The sequence below is a fragment of the Schistocerca nitens genome, chromosome 6, assembly GCF_023898315.1.
Source record: "Schistocerca nitens isolate TAMUIC-IGC-003100 chromosome 6, iqSchNite1.1, whole genome shotgun sequence".
Classification (NCBI taxonomy): Eukaryota; Metazoa; Arthropoda; class Insecta; order Orthoptera; family Acrididae; genus Schistocerca; species Schistocerca nitens.
In genome coordinates this window covers 669,393,292-669,415,704 of record NC_064619.1, presented here as the reverse complement: position 1 = coordinate 669,415,704, position 22,413 = coordinate 669,393,292, and positions in this window count along the sequence as shown.

The window sequence follows — 22,413 nt, the reverse complement described above, 5'->3', positions numbered from 1 at the left end:
GACTCTCTTAAGGTAGCCAAATGCCTCGTCAACAGGCGAATTCCAACGGCAAACTCGAGCAGCTCCCGGAAGGAGTACTGTGAAAGCCTTAAGGTCAACAAATAATGGCGTATCGCTCCTGGTGAACTGGCCAGAGTAAGCTTGTAGATGTGACTGTGTGAAACGGGGTGCAACTGGCAGGAGTAACTATGACTCTCTTAAGGTAGCCAAATGCCTTGTCAACAGGCGAAAAACATCGGCATTCTCGAGGAGCTCCCGGCAGGAGTACTGTGAAAGTCTTAAGGTCAACAAATAATGGTGTATCGCTTCTGGTGAACTAGCCAGAGTAAGCTTGTAGATGTGACTGTGGTAAAATGGGGAGCAAGTGGCAGGAGTAATTATGACTCTCTTAGGGTTGCCAAATGACTCGTCAAAAGGCGAATTACATCGGCAAACCCGAGGAGCTCCCGGAAGGAGTACTATGAAAGCCTTAAGGTCAACAAATAATGGCGTATCGCTCCTGGTGAACTAGCCAGAGTAAGCTTGTAGATGCGACTGTGGTAAAACGAGGAGCAAGTGGCAGGAGTAACTATGACTCTCTTAAGGTAGCCAAATGCCTCGTCAACAGGCGAATTACATCGGCAAACTCGAGGAGCTCCCGGAAGGAGTACTGTGAAAGCCTTAAGATCAACAAATAATGGCGTATCGCTCCTGGTGAACTAGCCAGAGTAAGCTTGTAGATGCGACTGTGGTAAAACGAGGAGCAAGTGGCAGGAGTAACTATGACTCTCTTAAGGTAGCCAAATGCCTCGTCAACAGGCGAAAAACATCGGCATTCTCGAGGAGCTCCCGGCAGGAGTACTGTGAAAGTCTTAAGGTCAACAAATAATGGTGTATCGCTTCTGGTGAACTAGCCAGAGTAAGCTTGTAGATGTGACTGTGGTAAAATGGGGAGCAAGTGGCAGGAGTAACTATGACTCTCTTAGGGTTGCCAAATGACTCGTCAAAAGGCGAATTACATCGGCAAACCCGAGGAGCTCCCGGAAGGAGTACTGTGAAAGTCTTAAGATCAACTAATAATGGCGTATCGCATCTGGTGAACTAGCCAGAGTAAGCTTGTAGATGCGACTGTGGTAAAACGAGGAGCAAGTGGCAGGAGTAACTATGACTCTCTTAAGGTAGCCAAATGCCTCGTCAACAGGCGAATTCCAACGGCAAACTCGAGCAGCTCCCGGAAGGAGTACTGTGAAAGCCTTAAGGTCAACAAATAATGGCGTATCGCTCCTGGTGAACTGGCCAGAGTAAGCTTGTAGATGTCACTGTGTGAAACGGGGTGCAACTGGCAGGAGTAACTATGACTCTCTTAAGGTAGCCAAATGCCTCGTCAACAGGCGTAAAACATCGGCATTCTCGAGGAGCTCCCGGCAGGAGTACTGTGAAAGTCTTAAGGTCAACAAATAATGGTGTATCGCTTCTGGTGAACTAGCCAGAGTAAGCTTGTAGATGTGACTGTGGTAAAATGGGGAGCAAGTGGCAGGAGTAACTATGACTCTCTTAGGGTTGCCAAATGACTCGTCAAAAGGCGAATTACATCGGCAAACCCGAGGAGCTCCCGGAAGGAGTACTGTGAAAGTCTTAAGATCAACTAATAATGGCGTATCGCATCTGGTGAACTAGCCAGAGTAAGCTTGTAGATGCGACTGTGGTAAAACGAGGAGCAAGTGGCAGGAGTAACTATGACTCTCTTAAGGTAGCCAAATGCCTCGTCAACAGGCGAATTCCAACGGCAAACTCGAGCAGCTCCCGGAAGGAGTACTGTGAAAGCCTTAAGGTCAACAAATAATGGCGTATCGCTCCTGGTGAACTGGCCAGAGTAAGCTTGTAGATGTCACTGTGTGAAACGGGGTGCAACTGGCAGGAGTAACTATGACTCTCTTAAGGTAGCCAAATGCCTCGTCAACAGGCGTAAAACATCGGCATTCTCGAGGAGCTCCCGGCAGGAGTACTGTGAAAGTCTTAAGGTCAACAAATAATGGTGTATCGCTTCTGGTGAACTAGCCAGAGTAAGCTTGTAGATGTGACTGTGGTAAAATGGGGAGCAAGTGGCAGGAGTAACTATGACTCCCTTAAGGTTGCCAAATGACTCGTCAAAAGGCGAATTACATCAGCAAACCCGAGGAGCTCCCGGAAGGAGTACTGTGAAAGCCTTAAGGTCAACAAATAATGGCGTATCGCTCCTGGTGAACTAGCCAGAGTAAGCTTGTAGATGCGACTGTGGTAAAACGAGGAGCAAGTGGCAGGAGTAACTATGACTCTCTTAAGGTAGCCAAATGTCTCGTCAACAGGCGAATTACATCGGCAAACTCGAGGAGCTCCCGGAAGGAGTACTGTGAAAGCCTTAAGGTCAACAAATAATGGCGTATCGCTCCTGGTGAACTAGCCAGAGTAAGCTTGTAGATGCGACTGTGCTAAAACGAGGAGCAAGTGGCAGGAGTAACTATGACTCTCTTAAGGTAGCCAAATGCCTCGTCAACAGGCGAAAAACATCGGCATTCTCGAGGAGCTCCCGGCAGGAGTACTGTGAAAGTCTTAAGGTCAACAAATAATGGTGTATCGCTTCTGGTGAACTAGCCAGAGTAAGCTTGTAGATGTGACTGTGGTAAAATGGGGAGCAAGTGGCAGGAGTAACTATGACTCTCTTAGGGTTGCCAAATGACTCGTCAAAAGGCGAATTACATCGGCAAACCCGAGGAGCTCCCGGAAGGAGTACTGTGAAAGTCTTAAGGTCAACAAATAATGGCGTATCGCATCTGGTGAACTAGCCAGAGTAAGCTTGTAGATGCGACTGTGGTAAAACGAGGAGCAAGTGGCAGGAGTAACTATGACTCTCTTAAGGTAGCCAAATGCCTCGTCAAAAGGCGAATTCCAACGGCAAACTCGAGCAGCTCCCGGAAGGAGTACTGTGAAAGCCTTAAGGTCAACAAATAATGGCGTATCGCTCCTGGTGAACTAGCCAGAGTATGCTTGTAGATGCGACTGTGGTAAAATGAGGAGCAAGTGGCAGGAGTAACTATGACTCTCTTAAGGTAGCCAAATGCCTCGTCAACAGGCGAATTCCAACGGCAAACTCGAGCAGCTCCCGGCAGGAGTACTGTGAAAGTCTTAAGGTCAACAAATAATGGCGTATCGCTTCTGGTGAACTAGCCAGAGTAAGCTTGTAGATGTGACTGTGGTAAAATGGGGAGCAAGTGGCAGGAGTAACTATGACTCTCTTAGGGTTGCCAAATAACTCGTCAAAAGGCGAATTACATCGGCAAACTCGAGGAGCTCCCGGAAGGAGTACTGTGAAAGCCTTAAGGTCAACAAATAATGGCGTATCGCTCCTGGTGAACTAGCCAGAGTAAGCTTGTAGATGCGACTGTGGTAAAACGAGGAGCAAGTGGCAGGAGTAACTATGACTCTCTTAAGGTAGCCAAATGCCTCGTCAACAGGCGAATTCCAACGGCATTCTCGAGGAGCTCCCGGCAGGAGTACTGTGAAAGTCTTAAGGTCAACAAATAATGGTGTATCGCTTCTGGTGAACTAGCCAGAGTAAGCTTGTAGATGTGACTGTGGTAAAATGGGGAGCAAGTGGCAGGAGTAACTATGACTCTCTTAGGGTTGCCAAATGACTCGTCAAAAGGCGAATTACATCGGCAAACCCGAGGAGCTCCCGGAAGGAGTACTGTGAAAGCCTTAAGGTCAACAAATAATGGCGTATCGCTCCTGGTGAACTAGCCAGAGTAAGCTTGTAGATGCGACTGTGGTAAAACGAGGAGCAAGTGGCAGGAGTAACTATGACTCTCTTAAGGTAGCCAAATGCCTCGTCAACAGGCGAATTACATCGGCAAACTCGAGGAGCTCCCGGAAGGAGTACTGTGAAAGCCTTAAGATCAACAAATAATGGCGTATCGCTCCTGGTGAACTAGCCAGAGTAAGCTTGTAGATGCGACTGTGGTAAAACGAGGAGCAAGTGGCAGGAGTAACTATGACTCTCTTAAGGTAGCCAAATGCCTCGTCAACAGGCGAATTCCAACGGCAAACTCGAGCAGCTCCCGGCAGGAGTACTGTGAAAGTCTTAAGGTCAACAAATAATGGCGTATCGCTTCTGGTGAACTAGCCAGAGTAAGCTTGTAGATGTGACTGTGGTAAAATGGGGAGCAGGTGGCAGGAGTAACTATGACTCTCTTAGGGTTGCCAAATAACTCGTCAAAAGGCGGATTACATCGGCAAACTCGAGGAGCTCCCGGAAGGAGTACTGTGAAAGCCTTAAGGTCAACAAATAATGGCGTATCGCTCCTGGTGAACTAGCCAGAGTAAGCTTGTAGATGCGACTGTGGTAAAACGAGGAGCAAGTGGCAGGAGTAACTATGACTCTCTTAAGGTAGCCAAATGCCTCGTCAACAGGCGAATTCCAACGGCAAACTCGAGCAGCTCCCGGAAGGAGTACTGTGAAAGCCTTAAGGTCAACAAATAATGGCGTATCGCTCCTGGTGAACTGGCCAGAGTAAGCTTGTAGATGTGACTGTGTGAAACGGGGTGCAACTGGCAGGAGTAACTATGACTCTCTTAAGGCAGCCAAATGCCTTGTCAACAGGCGAAAAACATCGGCATTCTCGAGGAGCTCCCGGCAGGAGTACTGTGAAAGTCTTAAGGTCAACAAATAATGGTGTATCGCTTCTGGTGAACTAGCCAGAGTAAGCTTGTAGATGTGACTGTGGTAAAATGGGGAGCAAGTGGCAGGAGTAACTATGACTCTCTTAGGGTTGCCAAATGACTCGTCAAAAGGCGAATTACATCGGCAAACCCGAGGAGCTCCCGGAAGGAGTACTGTGAAAGTCTTAAGGTCAACTAATAATATCGTATCGCATCTGGTGAACTAGCCAGAGTAAGCTTGTAGATGCGACTGTGGTAAAACGAGGAGCAAGTGGCAGTAGTAACTATGACTCTCTTAAGGTAGCCAAATGCCTCGTCAACAGGCGAATTACATCGGCAAACTCGAGGAGCTCCCGGAAGGAGTACTGTGAAAGCCTTAAGATCAACAAATAATGGCGTATCGCTCCTGGTGAACTAGCCAGAGTAAGCTTGTAGATGCGACTGTGGTAAAACGAGGAGCAAGTGGCAGGAGTAACTATGACTCTCTTAAGGTAGCCAAATGCCTCGTCAACAGGCGAAAAACATCGGCATTCTCGAGGAGCTCCCGGCAGGAGTACTGTGAAAGTCTTAAGGTCAACAAATAATGGTGTATCGCTTCTGGTGAACTAGCCAGAGTAAGCTTGTAGATGTGACTGTGGTAAAATGGGGAGCAAGTGGCAGGAGTAACTATGACTCTCTTAGGGTTGCCAAATGACTCGTCAAAAGGCGAATTACATCGGCAAACCCGAGGAGCTCCCGGAAGGAGTACTGTGAAAGTCTTAAGGTCAACTAATAATGGCGTATCGCATCTGGTGAACTAGCCAGAGTAAGCTTGTAGATGCGACTGTGGTAAAACGAGGAGCAAGTGGCAGGAGTAACTATGACTCTCTTAAGGTAGCCAAATGCCTCGTCAACAGGCGAATTCCAACGGCAAACTCGAGCAGCTCCCGGAAGGAGTACTGTGAAAGCCTTAAGGTCAACAAATAATGGCGTATCGCTCCTGGTGAACTGGCCAGCGTAAGCTTGTAGATGTGACTGTGTGAAACGGGGTGCAACTGGCAGGAGTAACTATGACGCTCTTAAGGTAGCCAAATGCCTCGTCAACAGGCGTAAAACATCGGCATTCTCGAGGAGCTCCCGGCAGGAGTACTGTGAAAGTCTTAAGGTCAACAAATAATGGTGTATCGCTTCTGGTGAACTAGCCAGAGTAAGCTTGTAGATGTGACTGTGGTAAAATGGGGAGCAAGTGGCAGGAGTAACTATGACTCTCTTAGGGTTGCCAAATGACTCGTCAAAAGGCGAATTACATCGGCAAACCCGAGGAGCTCCCGGAAGGAGTACTGTGAAAGCCTTAAGGTCAACAAATAATGGCGTATCGCTCCTGGTGAACTAGCCAGAGTAAGCTTGTAGATGCGACTGTGGTAAAACGAGGAGCAAGTGGCAGGAGTAACTATGACTCTCTTAAGGTAGCCAAATGCCTCGTCAACAGGCGAATTACATCGGCAAACTCGAGGAGCTCCCGGAAGGAGTACTGTGAAAGCCTTAAGGTCAACAAATAATGGCGTATCGCTCCTGGTGAACTAGCCAGAGTAAGCTTGTAGATGCGACTGTGGTAAAACGAGGAGCAAGTGGCAGGAGTAACTATGACTCTCTTAAGGTAGCCAAATGCCTCGTCAACAGGCGAAAAACATCGGCATTCTCGAGGAGCTCCCGGCAGGAGTACTGTGAAAGTCTTAAGGTCAACAAATAATGGTGTATCGCTTCTGGTGAACTAGCCAGAGTAAGCTTGTAGATGTGACTGTGGTAAAATGGGGAGTAAGTGGCAGGAGTAACTATGACTCTCTTAGGGTTGCCAAATGACTCGTCAAAAGGCGAATTACATCGGCAAACCCGAGGAGCTCCCGGCAGGAGTACTGTGAAAGTCTTAAGGTCAACAAATAATGGCGTATCGCTTCTGGTGAACTGGCCAGAGTAAGCTTGTAGATGTGACTGTGTGAAACGGGGTGCAACTGGCAGGAGTAACTATGACTCTCTTAAGGTAGCCAAATGCCTTGTCAACAGGCGAAAAACATCGGCATTCTCGAGGAGCTCCCGGCAGGAGTACTGTGAAAGTCTTAAGGTCAACAAATAATGGTGTATCGCTTCTGGTGAACTAGCCAGAGTAAGCTTGTAGATGTGACTGTGGTAAAATGGGGAGCAAGTGGCAGGAGTAACTATGACTCTCTTAGGGTTGCCAAATGACTCGTCAAAAGGCGAATTACATCGGCAAACCCGAGGAGCTCCCGGAAGGAGTACTGTGAAAGCCTTAAGGTCAACAAATAATGGCGTATCGCTCCTGGTGAACTGGCCAGAGTAAGCTTGTAGATGTCACTGTGTGAAACGGGGTGCAACTGGCAGGAGTAACTATGACTCTCTTAAGGTAGCCAAATGCCTCGTCAACAGGCGTAAAACATCGGCATTCTCGAGGAGCTCCCGGCAGGAGTACTGTGAAAGTCTTAAGGTCAACAAATAATGGTGTATCGCTTCTGGTGAACTAGCCAGAGTAAGCTTGTAGATGTGACTGTGGTAAAATGGGGAGCAAGTGGCAGGAGTAACTATGACTCTCTTAGGGTTGCCAAATGACTCGTCAAAAGGCGAATTACATCGGCAAACCCGAGGAGCTCCCGGAAGGAGTACTGTGAAAGTCTTAAGATCAACTAATAATGGCGTATCGCATCTGGTGAACTAGCCAGAGTAAGCTTGTAGATGCGACTGTGGTAAAACGAGGAGCAAGTGGCAGGAGTAACTATGACTCTCTTAAGGTAGCCAAATGCCTCGTCAACAGGCGAATTCCAACGGCAAACTCGAGCAGCTCCCGGAAGGAGTACTGTGAAAGCCTTAAGGTCAACAAATAATGGCGTATCGCTCCTGGTGAACTGGCCAGAGTAAGCTTGTAGATGTCACTGTGTGAAACGGGGTGCAACTGGCAGGAGTAACTATGACTCTCTTAAGGTAGCCAAATGCCTCGTCAACAGGCGTAAAACATCGGCATTCTCGAGGAGCTCCCGGCAGGAGTACTGTGAAAGTCTTAAGGTCAACAAATAATGGTGTATCGCTTCTGGTGAACTAGCCAGAGTAAGCTTGTAGATGTGACTGTGGTAAAATGGGGAGCAAGTGGCAGGAGTAACTATGACTCCCTTAAGGTTGCCAAATGACTCGTCAAAAGGCGAATTACATCAGCAAACCCGAGGAGCTCCCGGAAGGAGTACTGTGAAAGCCTTAAGGTCAACAAATAATGGCGTATCGCTCCTGGTGAACTAGCCAGAGTAAGCTTGTAGATGCGACTGTGGTAAAACGAGGAGCAAGTGGCAGGAGTAACTATGACTCTCTTAAGGTAGCCAAATGTCTCGTCAACAGGCGAATTACATCGGCAAACTCGAGGAGCTCCCGGAAGGAGTACTGTGAAAGCCTTAAGGTCAACAAATAATGGCGTATCGCTCCTGGTGAACTAGCCAGAGTAAGCTTGTAGATGCGACTGTGCTAAAACGAGGAGCAAGTGGCAGGAGTAACTATGACTCTCTTAAGGTAGCCAAATGCCTCGTCAACAGGCGAAAAACATCGGCATTCTCGAGGAGCTCCCGGCAGGAGTACTGTGAAAGTCTTAAGGTCAACAAATAATGGTGTATCGCTTCTGGTGAACTAGCCAGAGTAAGCTTGTAGATGTGACTGTGGTAAAATGGGGAGCAAGTGGCAGGAGTAACTATGACTCTCTTAGGGTTGCCAAATGACTCGTCAAAAGGCGAATTACATCGGCAAACCCGAGGAGCTCCCGGAAGGAGTACTGTGAAAGTCTTAAGGTCAACAAATAATGGCGTATCGCATCTGGTGAACTAGCCAGAGTAAGCTTGTAGATGCGACTGTGGTAAAACGAGGAGCAAGTGGCAGGAGTAACTATGACTCTCTTAAGGTAGCCAAATGCCTCGTCAAAAGGCGAATTCCAACGGCAAACTCGAGCAGCTCCCGGAAGGAGTACTGTGAAAGCCTTAAGGTCAACAAATAATGGCGTATCGCTCCTGGTGAACTAGCCAGAGTATGCTTGTAGATGCGACTGTGGTAAAATGAGGAGCAAGTGGCAGGAGTAACTATGACTCTCTTAAGGTAGCCAAATGCCTCGTCAACAGGCGAATTCCAACGGCAAACTCGAGCAGCTCCCGGCAGGAGTACTGTGAAAGTCTTAAGGTCAACAAATAATGGCGTATCGCTTCTGGTGAACTAGCCAGAGTAAGCTTGTAGATGTGACTGTGGTAAAATGGGGAGCAAGTGGCAGGAGTAACTATGACTCTCTTAGGGTTGCCAAATAACTCGTCAAAAGGCGAATTACATCGGCAAACTCGAGGAGCTCCCGGAAGGAGTACTGTGAAAGCCTTAAGGTCAACAAATAATGGCGTATCGCTCCTGGTGAACTAGCCAGAGTAAGCTTGTAGATGCGACTGTGGTAAAACGAGGAGCAAGTGGCAGGAGTAACTATGACTCTCTTAAGGTAGCCAAATGCCTCGTCAACAGGCGAATTCCAACGGCATTCTCGAGGAGCTCCCGGCAGGAGTACTGTGAAAGTCTTAAGGTCAACAAATAATGGTGTATCGCTTCTGGTGAACTAGCCAGAGTAAGCTTGTAGATGTGACTGTGGTAAAATGGGGAGCAAGTGGCAGGAGTAACTATGACTCTCTTAGGGTTGCCAAATGACTCGTCAAAAGGCGAATTACATCGGCAAACCCGAGGAGCTCCCGGAAGGAGTACTGTGAAAGCCTTAAGGTCAACAAATAATGGCGTATCGCTCCTGGTGAACTAGCCAGAGTAAGCTTGTAGATGCGACTGTGGTAAAACGAGGAGCAAGTGGCAGGAGTAACTATGACTCTCTTAAGGTAGCCAAATGCCTCGTCAACAGGCGAATTACATCGGCAAACTCGAGGAGCTCCCGGAAGGAGTACTGTGAAAGCCTTAAGATCAACAAATAATGGCGTATCGCTCCTGGTGAACTAGCCAGAGTAAGCTTGTAGATGCGACTGTGGTAAAACGAGGAGCAAGTGGCAGGAGTAACTATGACTCTCTTAAGGTAGCCAAATGCCTCGTCAACAGGCGAATTCCAACGGCAAACTCGAGCAGCTCCCGGCAGGAGTACTGTGAAAGTCTTAAGGTCAACAAATAATGGCGTATCGCTTCTGGTGAACTAGCCAGAGTAAGCTTGTAGATGTGACTGTGGTAAAATGGGGAGCAGGTGGCAGGAGTAACTATGACTCTCTTAGGGTTGCCAAATAACTCGTCAAAAGGCGGATTACATCGGCAAACTCGAGGAGCTCCCGGAAGGAGTACTGTGAAAGCCTTAAGGTCAACAAATAATGGCGTATCGCTCCTGGTGAACTAGCCAGAGTAAGCTTGTAGATGCGACTGTGGTAAAACGAGGAGCAAGTGGCAGGAGTAACTATGACTCTCTTAAGGTAGCCAAATGCCTCGTCAACAGGCGAATTCCAACGGCAAACTCGAGCAGCTCCCGGAAGGAGTACTGTGAAAGCCTTAAGGTCAACAAATAATGGCGTATCGCTCCTGGTGAACTGGCCAGAGTAAGCTTGTAGATGTGACTGTGTGAAACGGGGTGCAACTGGCAGGAGTAACTATGACTCTCTTAAGGCAGCCAAATGCCTTGTCAACAGGCGAAAAACATCGGCATTCTCGAGGAGCTCCCGGCAGGAGTACTGTGAAAGTCTTAAGGTCAACAAATAATGGTGTATCGCTTCTGGTGAACTAGCCAGAGTAAGCTTGTAGATGTGACTGTGGTAAAATGGGGAGCAAGTGGCAGGAGTAACTATGACTCTCTTAGGGTTGCCAAATGACTCGTCAAAAGGCGAATTACATCGGCAAACCCGAGGAGCTCCCGGAAGGAGTACTGTGAAAGTCTTAAGGTCAACTAATAATATCGTATCGCATCTGGTGAACTAGCCAGAGTAAGCTTGTAGATGCGACTGTGGTAAAACGAGGAGCAAGTGGCAGTAGTAACTATGACTCTCTTAAGGTAGCCAAATGCCTCGTCAACAGGCGAATTACATCGGCAAACTCGAGGAGCTCCCGGAAGGAGTACTGTGAAAGCCTTAAGATCAACAAATAATGGCGTATCGCTCCTGGTGAACTAGCCAGAGTAAGCTTGTAGATGCGACTGTGGTAAAACGAGGAGCAAGTGGCAGGAGTAACTATGACTCTCTTAAGGTAGCCAAATGCCTCGTCAACAGGCGAAAAACATCGGCATTCTCGAGGAGCTCCCGGCAGGAGTACTGTGAAAGTCTTAAGGTCAACAAATAATGGTGTATCGCTTCTGGTGAACTAGCCAGAGTAAGCTTGTAGATGTGACTGTGGTAAAATGGGGAGCAAGTGGCAGGAGTAACTATGACTCTCTTAGGGTTGCCAAATGACTCGTCAAAAGGCGAATTACATCGGCAAACCCGAGGAGCTCCCGGAAGGAGTACTGTGAAAGTCTTAAGGTCAACTAATAATGGCGTATCGCATCTGGTGAACTAGCCAGAGTAAGCTTGTAGATGCGACTGTGGTAAAACGAGGAGCAAGTGGCAGGAGTAACTATGACTCTCTTAAGGTAGCCAAATGCCTCGTCAACAGGCGAATTCCAACGGCAAACTCGAGCAGCTCCCGGAAGGAGTACTGTGAAAGCCTTAAGGTCAACAAATAATGGCGTATCGCTCCTGGTGAACTGGCCAGCGTAAGCTTGTAGATGTGACTGTGTGAAACGGGGTGCAACTGGCAGGAGTAACTATGACGCTCTTAAGGTAGCCAAATGCCTCGTCAACAGGCGTAAAACATCGGCATTCTCGAGGAGCTCCCGGCAGGAGTACTGTGAAAGTCTTAAGGTCAACAAATAATGGTGTATCGCTTCTGGTGAACTAGCCAGAGTAAGCTTGTAGATGTGACTGTGGTAAAATGGGGAGCAAGTGGCAGGAGTAACTATGACTCTCTTAGGGTTGCCAAATGACTCGTCAAAAGGCGAATTACATCGGCAAACCCGAGGAGCTCCCGGAAGGAGTACTGTGAAAGCCTTAAGGTCAACAAATAATGGCGTATCGCTCCTGGTGAACTAGCCAGAGTAAGCTTGTAGATGCGACTGTGGTAAAACGAGGAGCAAGTGGCAGGAGTAACTATGACTCTCTTAAGGTAGCCAAATGCCTCGTCAACAGGCGAATTACATCGGCAAACTCGAGGAGCTCCCGGAAGGAGTACTGTGAAAGCCTTAAGGTCAACAAATAATGGCGTATCGCTCCTGGTGAACTAGCCAGAGTAAGCTTGTAGATGCGACTGTGGTAAAACGAGGAGCAAGTGGCAGGAGTAACTATGACTCTCTTAAGGTAGCCAAATGCCTCGTCAACAGGCGAAAAACATCGGCATTCTCGAGGAGCTCCCGGCAGGAGTACTGTGAAAGTCTTAAGGTCAACAAATAATGGTGTATCGCTTCTGGTGAACTAGCCAGAGTAAGCTTGTAGATGTGACTGTGGTAAAATGGGGAGTAAGTGGCAGGAGTAACTATGACTCTCTTAGGGTTGCCAAATGACTCGTCAAAAGGCGAATTACATCGGCAAACCCGAGGAGCTCCCGGCAGGAGTACTGTGAAAGTCTTAAGGTCAACAAATAATGGCGTATCGCTTCTGGTGAACTGGCCAGAGTAAGCTTGTAGATGTGACTGTGTGAAACGGGGTGCAACTGGCAGGAGTAACTATGACTCTCTTAAGGTAGCCAAATGCCTTGTCAACAGGCGAAAAACATCGGCATTCTCGAGGAGCTCCCGGCAGGAGTACTGTGAAAGTCTTAAGGTCAACAAATAATGGTGTATCGCTTCTGGTGAACTAGCCAGAGTAAGCTTGTAGATGTGACTGTGGTAAAATGGGGAGCAAGTGGCAGGAGTAACTATGACTCTCTTAGGGTTGCCAAATGACTCGTCAAAAGGCGAATTACATCGGCAAACCCGAGGAGCTCCCGGAAGGAGTACTGTGAAAGCCTTAAGGTCAACAAATAATGGCGTATCGCTCCTGGTGAACTAGCCAGAGTAAGCTTGTAGATGCGACTGTGGTAAAACGAGGAGCAAGTGGCAGGAGTAACTATGACTCTCTTAAGGTAGCCAAATGCCTCGTCAACAGGCGAATTACATCGGCAAACTCGAGGAGCTCCCGGAAGGAGTACTGTGAAAGCCTTAAGATCAACAAATAATGGCGTATCGCTCCTGGTGAACTAGCCAGAGTAAGCTTGTAGATGCGACTGTGGTAAAACGAGGAGCAAGTGGCAGGAGTAACTATGACTCTCTTAAGGTAGCCAAATGCCTCGTCAACAGGCGAAAAACATCGGCATTCTCGAGGAGCTCCCGGCAGGAGTACTGTGAAAGTCTTAAGGTCAACAAATAATGGTGTATCGCTTCTGGTGAACTAGCCAGAGTAAGCTTGTAGATGTGACTGTGGTAAAATGGGGAGCAAGTGGCAGGAGTAACTATGACTCTCTTAGGGTTGCCAAATGACTCGTCAAAAGGCGAATTACATCGGCAAACCCGAGGAGCTCCCGGAAGGAGTACTGTGAAAGTCTTAAGGTCAACTAATAATGGCGTATCGCATCTGGTGAACTAGCCAGAGTAAGCTTGTAGATGCGACTGTGGTAAAACGAGGAGCAAGTGGCAGGAGTAACTATGACTCTCTTAAGGATACAAATGCCTCGTCAACAGGCGAATTCCAACGGCAAACTCGAGCAGCTCCCGGAAGGAGTACTGTGAAAGCCTTAAGGTCAACAAATAATGGCGTATCGCTCCTGGTGAACTGGCCAGCGTAAGCTTGTAGATGTGACTGTGTGAAACGGGGTGCAACTGGCAGGAGTAACTATGACGCTCTTAAGGTAGCCAAATGCCTCGTCAACAGGCGTAAAACATCGGCATTCTCGAGGAGCTCCCGGCAGGAGTACTGTGAAAGTCTTAAGGTCAACAAATAATGGTGTATCGCTTCTGGTGAACTAGCCAGAGTAAGCTTGTAGATGTGACTGTGGTAAAATGGGGAGCAAGTGGCAGGAGTAACTATGACTCTCTTAGGGTTGCCAAATGACTCGTCAAAAGGCGAATTACATCGGCAAACCCGAGGAGCTCCCGGAAGGAGTACTGTGAAAGCCTTAAGGTCAACAAATAATGGCGTATCGCTCCTGGTGAACTAGCCAGAGTAAGCTTGTAGATGCGACTGTGGTAAAACGAGGAGCAAGTGGCAGGAGTAACTATGACTCTCTTAAGGTAGCCAAATGCCTCGTCAACAGGCGAATTACATCGGCAAACTCGAGGAGCTCCCGGAAGGAGTACTGTGAAAGCCTTAAGGTCAACAAATAATGGCGTATCGCTCCTGGTGAACTAGCCAGAGTAAGCTTGTAGATGCGACTGTGGTAAAACGAGGAGCAAGTGGCAGGAGTAACTATGACTCTCTTAAGGTAGCCAAATGCCTCGTCAACAGGCGAAAAACATCGGCATTCTCGAGGAGCTCCCGGCAGGAGTACTGTGAAAGTCTTAAGGTCAACAAATAATGGTGTATCGCTTCTGGTGAACTAGCCAGAGTAAGCTTGTAGATGTGACTGTGGTAAAATGGGGAGTAAGTGGCAGGAGTAACTATGACTCTCTTAGGGTTGCCAAATGACTCGTCAAAAGGCGAATTACATCGGCAAACCCGAGGAGCTCCCGGCAGGAGTACTGTGAAAGTCTTAAGGTCAACAAATAATGGCGTATCGCTTCTGGTGAACTGGCCAGAGTAAGCTTGTAGATGTGACTGTGTGAAACGGGGTGCAACTGGCAGGAGTAACTATGACTCTCTTAAGGTAGCCAAATGCCTTGTCAACAGGCGAAAAACATCGGCATTCTCGAGGAGCTCCCGGCAGGAGTACTGTGAAAGTCTTAAGGTCAACAAATAATGGTGTATCGCTTCTGGTGAACTAGCCAGAGTAAGCTTGTAGATGTGACTGTGGTAAAATGGGGAGCAAGTGGCAGGAGTAACTATGACTCTCTTAGGGTTGCCAAATGACTCGTCAAAAGGCGAATTACATCGGCAAACCCGAGGAGCTCCCGGAAGGAGTACTGTGAAAGCCTTAAGGTCAACAAATAATGGCGTATCGCTCCTGGTGAACTAGCCAGAGTAAGCTTGTAGATGCGACTGTGGTAAAACGAGGAGCAAGTGGCAGGAGTAACTATGACTCTCTTAAGGTAGCCAAATGCCTCGTCAACAGGCGAATTACATCGGCAAACTCGAGGAGCTCCCGGAAGGAGTACTGTGAAAGCCTTAAGATCAACAAATAATGGCGTATCGCTCCTGGTGAACTAGCCAGAGTAAGCTTGTAGATGCGACTGTGGTAAAACGAGGAGCAAGTGGCAGGAGTAACTATGACTCTCTTAAGGTAGCCAAATGCCTCGTCAACAGGCGAAAAACATCGGCATTCTCGAGGAGCTCCCGGCAGGAGTACTGTGAAAGTCTTAAGGTCAACAAATAATGGTGTATCGCTTCTGGTGAACTAGCCAGAGTAAGCTTGTAGATGTGACTGTGGTAAAATGGGGAGCAAGTGGCAGGAGTAACTATGACTCTCTTAGGGTTGCCAAATGACTCGTCAAAAGGCGAATTACATCGGCAAACCCGAGGAGCTCCCGGAAGGAGTACTGTGAAAGTCTTAAGGTCAACTAATAATGGCGTATCGCATCTGGTGAACTAGCCAGAGTAAGCTTGTAGATGCGACTGTGGTAAAACGAGGAGCAAGTGGCAGGAGTAACTATGACTCTCTTAAGGTAGCCAAATGCCTCGTCAACAGGCGAATTCCAACGGCAAACTCGAGGAGCTCCCGGAAGGAGTACTGTGAAAGCCTTAAGGTCAACAAATAATGGCGTATCGCTCCTGGTGAACTGGCCAGAGTAAGCTTCTAGATGTGACTGTGTGAAACGGGGTGCAACTGGCAGGAGTAACTATGACGCCGCGCCAGTTGTTGGGTCAGCATCCGACGCCGCCAGTTCGGGTCGAGCCGCAGTGTCTGCCGTCACATGTCCCGAGTGCCACCGGACCTTCACCACGAAGACTGGTCTTGGAGTACATCGTCGCCGTGCCCATCCTGTCGCAGCCAACGCAGAGGTGACCACTGAGAGGGTGAAGGCCAGGTGGTCTAGTGAAGAGCTGCTACGCCTGGCCCACTCTGAGGCAGCACTTACGCTCAAGGGCACCCGGTTCCTAAACCAAGAACTTGTAAAGGCGTTCCCGAACCGTTCTCTTGAGTCCATTAAAGGACAGCGTCGTGGAACTGCCTATAGGAACCAGGTTGCCGAGTTTGTTGCTGCCCTCTCTGCTGTTGGGGTGGGGAAACCTCCATCAGTTGCAGCTGTGGAGCCTGCCGGTTCCTGTGCAGCACCCCCCTCCCCGTCTGCAGCTGTCAATACTGTCGACCAGGCTATCTGGTCGGCTCTGGCAGCCCTCCCGTCGTCTGGGCCTAAGTACAGAGCAGTCGATGACATCCTGGCGCTTGGGCCACCTACATCAGCCTCTGTCATAATGGGCATGCTGTCGGCTGCCCTTGACGCCATCGGCAGCAGGGAGCCATCGCTAAGTCCTGTTGCCTCCCGCCGGATGTCAGAGCCACGAGGGACGAAGCGGGCCCTGCGGAGGAGGGAATACGCCCTCTGTCAGCGGGCCTTCACAAAGAGCGCTGCTCGCTGCATCAGCGGCCTTCTGGATGGAACGCTCCTTCACCCACCAGCCCCTATTCCTGGGTTGGTGGAGTTTTGGAAGGATCTTTTCACCCGGCGACCATCTGGCCGGGTGGACCGTCTGGAAGGTCGGTTGTTGCCTTCCTCCATCGAGGTTCCCTTCGAACAGCTGTGGGCGCCTATTACGATGGAGGAAGTTGCTTCAGCGCTCCCCCCTCGTCGCTCTGCTGCAGGCCCAGACCGACTGACACCGGCCCAGATTCGCCGTTTACCCCGTGAGGTCCTCCTAAAAATCCTTAACCTCTTCCTCTTGACCCGTCGCCTCCCTTCCCGACTTCTCCTAGCCCGCACATCCCTGTTGCCCAAGAAGGCCGCCCCAGCATCCCCCGCTGACTTCCGTCCGATCACGGTTTGCTCAGTCCTCGCTAGGGTCTTCCATAAGATCCTGGCGGGCCGTCTGATGCGGACCTGTGTGCTGGACGGGCGTCAGCGGGCTTTCCTTCCTCAGGATGGGATGCTGCACAATACGTTCTTGTTGGACTTGGCGATGACTCAGGCCAGGGCGAACTGTCGCTCCCTCTATGTTGCGTCCCTGGATGTGTCCAAGGCATTCGACTCTCTAGACCATGGTGCCCTGAGGCCCGCCCTGAGGGCACATGGCCTGCCTGACGAGTTCATTGGATACATCCTGGGATGCTATGAGGATGGGGTGACGATGATCTCTGGTTCTGGGATGTCGCTGGGTCCAGTGCGGCCTTCAAGGGGTGTCAGGCAGGGTGACCCACTGTCTCCTATCCTCTTTAACCTTTCCCTAGACCTCATGCTTGCTCGCCTCCCAGACTACATTGGTGCCAATGTGATGGGACGACGTCTCAACGCTGCTGCTTTCGCTGACGACCTCCTGCTGTTCGCCGAGACTCCAGGAGGGCTCCAGGACCTGATTGATGCAGCAACATCTGCCCTTGGGGACCTTGGTCTCCAAGTCAACCCCGGAAAGTGCTTCACTCTCGCACTCACGGCGTCTGGCCGTGAGAAGAAGATAAAGGTCGATGACACCGCGACCTTCAGGGCTGGATATACCATTCTCCCAGCCCTCGCGATCGAGAGCACTTTCCGGTATCTTGGCCTGGAGTTCTCCACGAGCGGACGTAGCCTCTTTCATCCGAGGCGGGAGGTCGAGCGACAGCTGACCGTCCTGTCCAAGGCACCACTAAAACCACAACAGCGTTTGCATGCCCTCAGAACCGTCGTCTTGCCAGGAATACACCATGGCTTGGCCCTTTCGAGGACCCGCCTAGGAGCCCTGTCAGCAATGGACACCACCATCCGCGCAGCCATTAGATCTTGGCTGTGCCTGCCAGCGGACGTCCCTGTTGGTTACTTCCATGCCCCTGTGTCATCTGGGGGGCTGGGAGTGCCATCAGCGCGCTGGCTCGGGCCTCTTCTGCGGCGGAACCGGCTCGCAAAGATGCGGGCATTGGGTGTCCTATCTGACGGGACAGCAGACGACGTTCTGGGGCGTGAGATTGGGAGGCTTGAGCAGCAATTGCGGGGTAACAACACGGTCATACGCACGACGAACCAAATGGGCCGGATGTGGGCTGAACGGCTGCATCTGTCGGTGGACGGCGCCGCCCTCAAGAAGTCTGCCCGAACACCAGGGCAGCACAGCTGGGTCGACAATCTTCGACCAGCGATCACAGGCCGCGACTTCATCTCCTGCATCCGCACTAGGATCAATGCCCTTCCAACCCGGGCACGGTTGCAGCGAGGTCGTGCTGGTGACACTAACTGCCGGGCTGGCTGCATTGCTAAGGAAACTGCAAATCACGTTGTCCAGCACTGCTTCCGAAGTCACGACGCTCGTGTGAAGCGACACAACGCCCTAGCGTCCTACATCGCGCAGGGACTTCGTCGCAGGGGCTTCGACGTCCATCTGGAGCCCCACCTCAGGACATCCGAGGGACTTAGGAAGCCGGACATCGTGGCAGTTCGTGGCGATGCAGCCCATATCATCGATGCCCAGGTGGTTGGTGTCAACCTTGACATCGAAGAGTGTCACCAGCAGAAAGTCGCGGTTTACAATAGGGAAGCCGTCCACCAGGCGATTAGGAGTAAGATCCCAGCAGCCAAGAACATCACCACCTCTTCAGCCACAATCTCATGGAGGGGGGTGTGGTCACCTACTTCTGCACAGGACCTGCGACAGCTTGGGTTTAAGAACCACCATTTTGCGACGATGTCAACACAGGTACTCATCGGGACTGTGATGGCGGCACGGCGGTTTGACACCATGACTGCCATACGCCGCACGATGCCCCGAACTGGTGTTGGGTGATGGCCCAATTCAATGTTGTCTACGCTGCTGCCTGGCGTCTGTCAACAGGCACAAACCCTTCTTTGTTCGCGTTTCTTCCTGTCCGTCTAATGTATGTATTGTAGCTTGTCATTTGTAAACCCACATTGTGGGTATTTATCTCTGTTTGTATGTTCACGCACACGTGAATAAAGACGGCTGAAATAGCCAAATGCCTCGTCAACAGGCGTAAAACATCGGCATTCTCGAGGAGCTCCCGGCAGGAGTACTGTGAAACTCTTAAGGTCAACAAATAATGGTGTATCGCTTCTGGTGAACTAGCCAGAGTAAGCTTGTAGATGTGACTGTGGTAAAATGGGGAGCAAGTGGCAGGAGTAACTATGACTCTCTTAGGGTTGCCAAATGACTCGTCAAAAGGCGAATTACATCGGCAAACCCGAGGAGCTCCCGGAAGGAGTACTGTGAAAGCCTTAAGGTCAACAAATAATGGCGTATCGCTCCTGGTGAACTAGCCAGAGTAAGCTTGTAGATGCGACTGTGGTAAAACGAGGAGCAAGTGGCAGGAGTAACTATGACTCTCTTAAGGTAGCCAAATGCCTCGTCAACAGGCGAATTACATCGGCAAACTCGAGGAGCTCCCGGAAGGAGTACTGTGAAAGCCTTAAGGTCAACAAATAATGGCGTATCGCTCCTGGTGAACTAGCCAGAGTAAGCTTGTAGATGCGACTGTGGTAAAACGAGGAGCAAGTGGCAGGAGTAACTATGACTCTCTTAAGGTAGCCAAATGCCTCGTCAACAGGCGAAAAACATCGGCATTCTCGAGGAGCTCCCGGCAGGAGTACTGTGAAAGTCTTAAGGTCAACAAATAATGGTGTATCGCTTCTGGTGAACTAGCCAGAGTAAGCTTGTAGATGTGACTGTGGTAAAATGGGGAGCAAGTGGCAGGAGTAACTATGACTCTCTTAGGGTTGCCAAATGACTCGTCAAAAGGCGAATTACATCGGCAAACCCGAGGAGCTCCCGGAAGGAGTACTGTGAAAGTCTTAAGGTCAACAAATAATGGCGTATCGCATCTGGTGAACTAGCCAGAGTAAGCTTGTAGATGCGACTGTGGTAAAACGAGGAGCAAGTGGCAGGAGTAACTATGACTCTCTTAAGGTAGCCAAATGCCTCGTCAACAGGCGAATTCCAACGGCAAACTCGAGGAGCTCCCGGAAGGAGTACTGTGAAAGCCTTAAGGTCAACAAATAATGGCGTATCGCTCCTGGTGAACTAGCCAGAGTAAGCTTGTAGATGCGACTGTGGTAAAACGAGGAGCAAGTGGCAGGAGTAACTATGACTCTCTTAAGGTAGCCAAATGCCTCGTCAACAGGGGAATTACATCGGCAAACTCGAGGAGCTCCCGGAAGGAGTACTGTGAAAGCCTTAAGATCAACAAATAATGGCGTATCGCTCCTGGTGAACTAGCCAGAGTAAGCTTGTAGATGCGACTGTGGTAAAACGAGGAGCAAGTGGCAGGAGTAACTATGACTCTCTTAAGGTAGCCAAATGCCTCGTCAACAGGCGAAAAACATCGGCATTCTCGAGGAGCTCCCGGCAGGAGTACTGTGAAAGTCTTAAGGTCAACAAATAATGGTGTATCGCTTCTGGTGAACTAGCCAGAGTAAGCTTGTAGATGTGACTGTGGTAAAATGGGGAGCAAGTGGCAGGAGTAACTATGACTCTCTTAGGGTTGCCAAATGACTCGTCAAAAGGCGAATTACATCGGCAAACCCGAGGAGCTCCCGGAAGGAGTACTGTGAAAGTCTTAAGGTCAACTAATAATGGCGTATCGCTCCTGGTGAACTAGCCAGAGTAAGCTTGTAGATGCGACTGTGGTAAAACGAGGAGCAAGTGGCAGGAGTAACTATGACTCTCTTAAGGTAGCCAAATGCCTCGTCAACAGGCGAATTCCAACGGCAAACTCGAGCAGCTCCCGGAAGGAGTACTGTGAAAGCCTTAAGGTCAACAAATAATGGCGTATCGCTCCTGGTGAACTGGCCAGAGTAAGCTTGTAGATGTGACTGTGTGAAACGGGGTGCAACTGGCAGGAGTAACTATGACTCTCTTAAGGTAGCCAAATGCCTCGTCAACAGGCGTAAAACATCGGCATTCTCGAGGAGCTCCCGGCAGGAGTACTGTGAAAGTCTTAAGGTCAACAAATAATGGTGTATCGCTTCTGGTGAACTAGCCAGAGTAAGCTTGTAGATGTGACTGTGGTAAAATGGGGAGCAAGTGGCAGGAGTAACTATGACTCTCTTAGGGTTGCCAAATGACTCGTCAAAAGGCGAATTACATCGGCAAACCCGAGGAGCTCCCGGAAGGAGTACTGTGAAAGTCTTAAGGTCAACAAATAATGGCGTATCGCATCTGGTGAACTAGCCAGAGTAAGCTTGTAGATGCGACTGTGGTAAAACGAGGAGCAAGTGGCAGGAGTAACTATGACTCTCTTAAGGTAGCCAAATTCCTCGTCAACAGGCGAATTCCAACGGCAAACTCGAGGAGCTCCCGGAAGGAGTACTGTGAAAGCCTTAAGGTCAACAAATAATGGCGTATCGCTCCTGGTGAACTAGCCAGAGTAAGCTTGTAGATGCGACTGTGCTAAAACGAGGAGCAAGTGGCAGGAGTAACTATGACTCTCTTAAGGTAGCCAAATGCCTCGTCAACAGGCGAATTCCAACGGCAAACTCGAGGAGCTCCCGGAAGGAGTACTGTGAAAGCCTTAAGGTCAACAAATAATGGCGTATCGCTCCTGGTGAACTAGCCAGAGTAAGCTTGTAGATGCGACTGTGGTAAAACGAGGAGCAAGTGGCAGGAGTAACTATGACTCTCTTAAGGTAGCCAAATGCCTCGTCAACAGGGGAATTACATCGGCAAACTCGAGGAGCTCCCGGAAGGAGTACTGTGAAAGCCTTAAGATCAACAAATAATGGCGTATCGCTCCTGGTGAACTAGCCAGAGTAAGCTTGTAGATGCGACTGTGGTAAAACGAGGAGCAAGTGGCAGGAGTAACTATGACTCTCTTAAGGTAGCCAAATGCCTCGTCAACAGGCGAAAAACATCGGCATTCTCGAGGAGCTCCCGGCAGGAGTACTGTGAAAGTCTTAAGGTCAACAAATAATGGTGTATCGCTTCTGGTGAACTAGCCAGAGTAAGCTTGTAGATGTGACTGTGGTAAAATGGGGAGCAAGTGGCAGGAGTAACTATGACTCTCTTAGGGTTGCCAAATGACTCGTCAAAAGGCGAATTACATCGGCAAACCCGAGGAGCTCCCGGAAGGAGTACTGTGAAAGTCTTAAGGTCAACTAATAATGGCGTATCGCATCTGGTGAACTAGCCAGAGTAAGCTTGTAGATGCGACTGTGGTAAAACGAGGAGCAAGTGGCAGGAGTAACTATGACTCTCTTAAGGTAGCCAAATGCCTCGTCAACAGGCGAATTCCAACGGCAAACTCGAGCAGCTCCCGGAAGGAGTACTGTGAAAGCCTTAAGGTCAACAAATAATGGCGTATCGCTCCTGGTGAACTGGCCAGAGTAAGCTTGTAGATGTGACTGTGTGAAACGGGGTGCAACTGGCAGGAGTAACTATGACTCTCTTAAGGTAGCCAAATGCCTCGTCAACAGGCGTAAAACATCGGCATTCTCGAGGAGCTCCCGGCAGGAGTACTGTGAAAGTCTTAAGG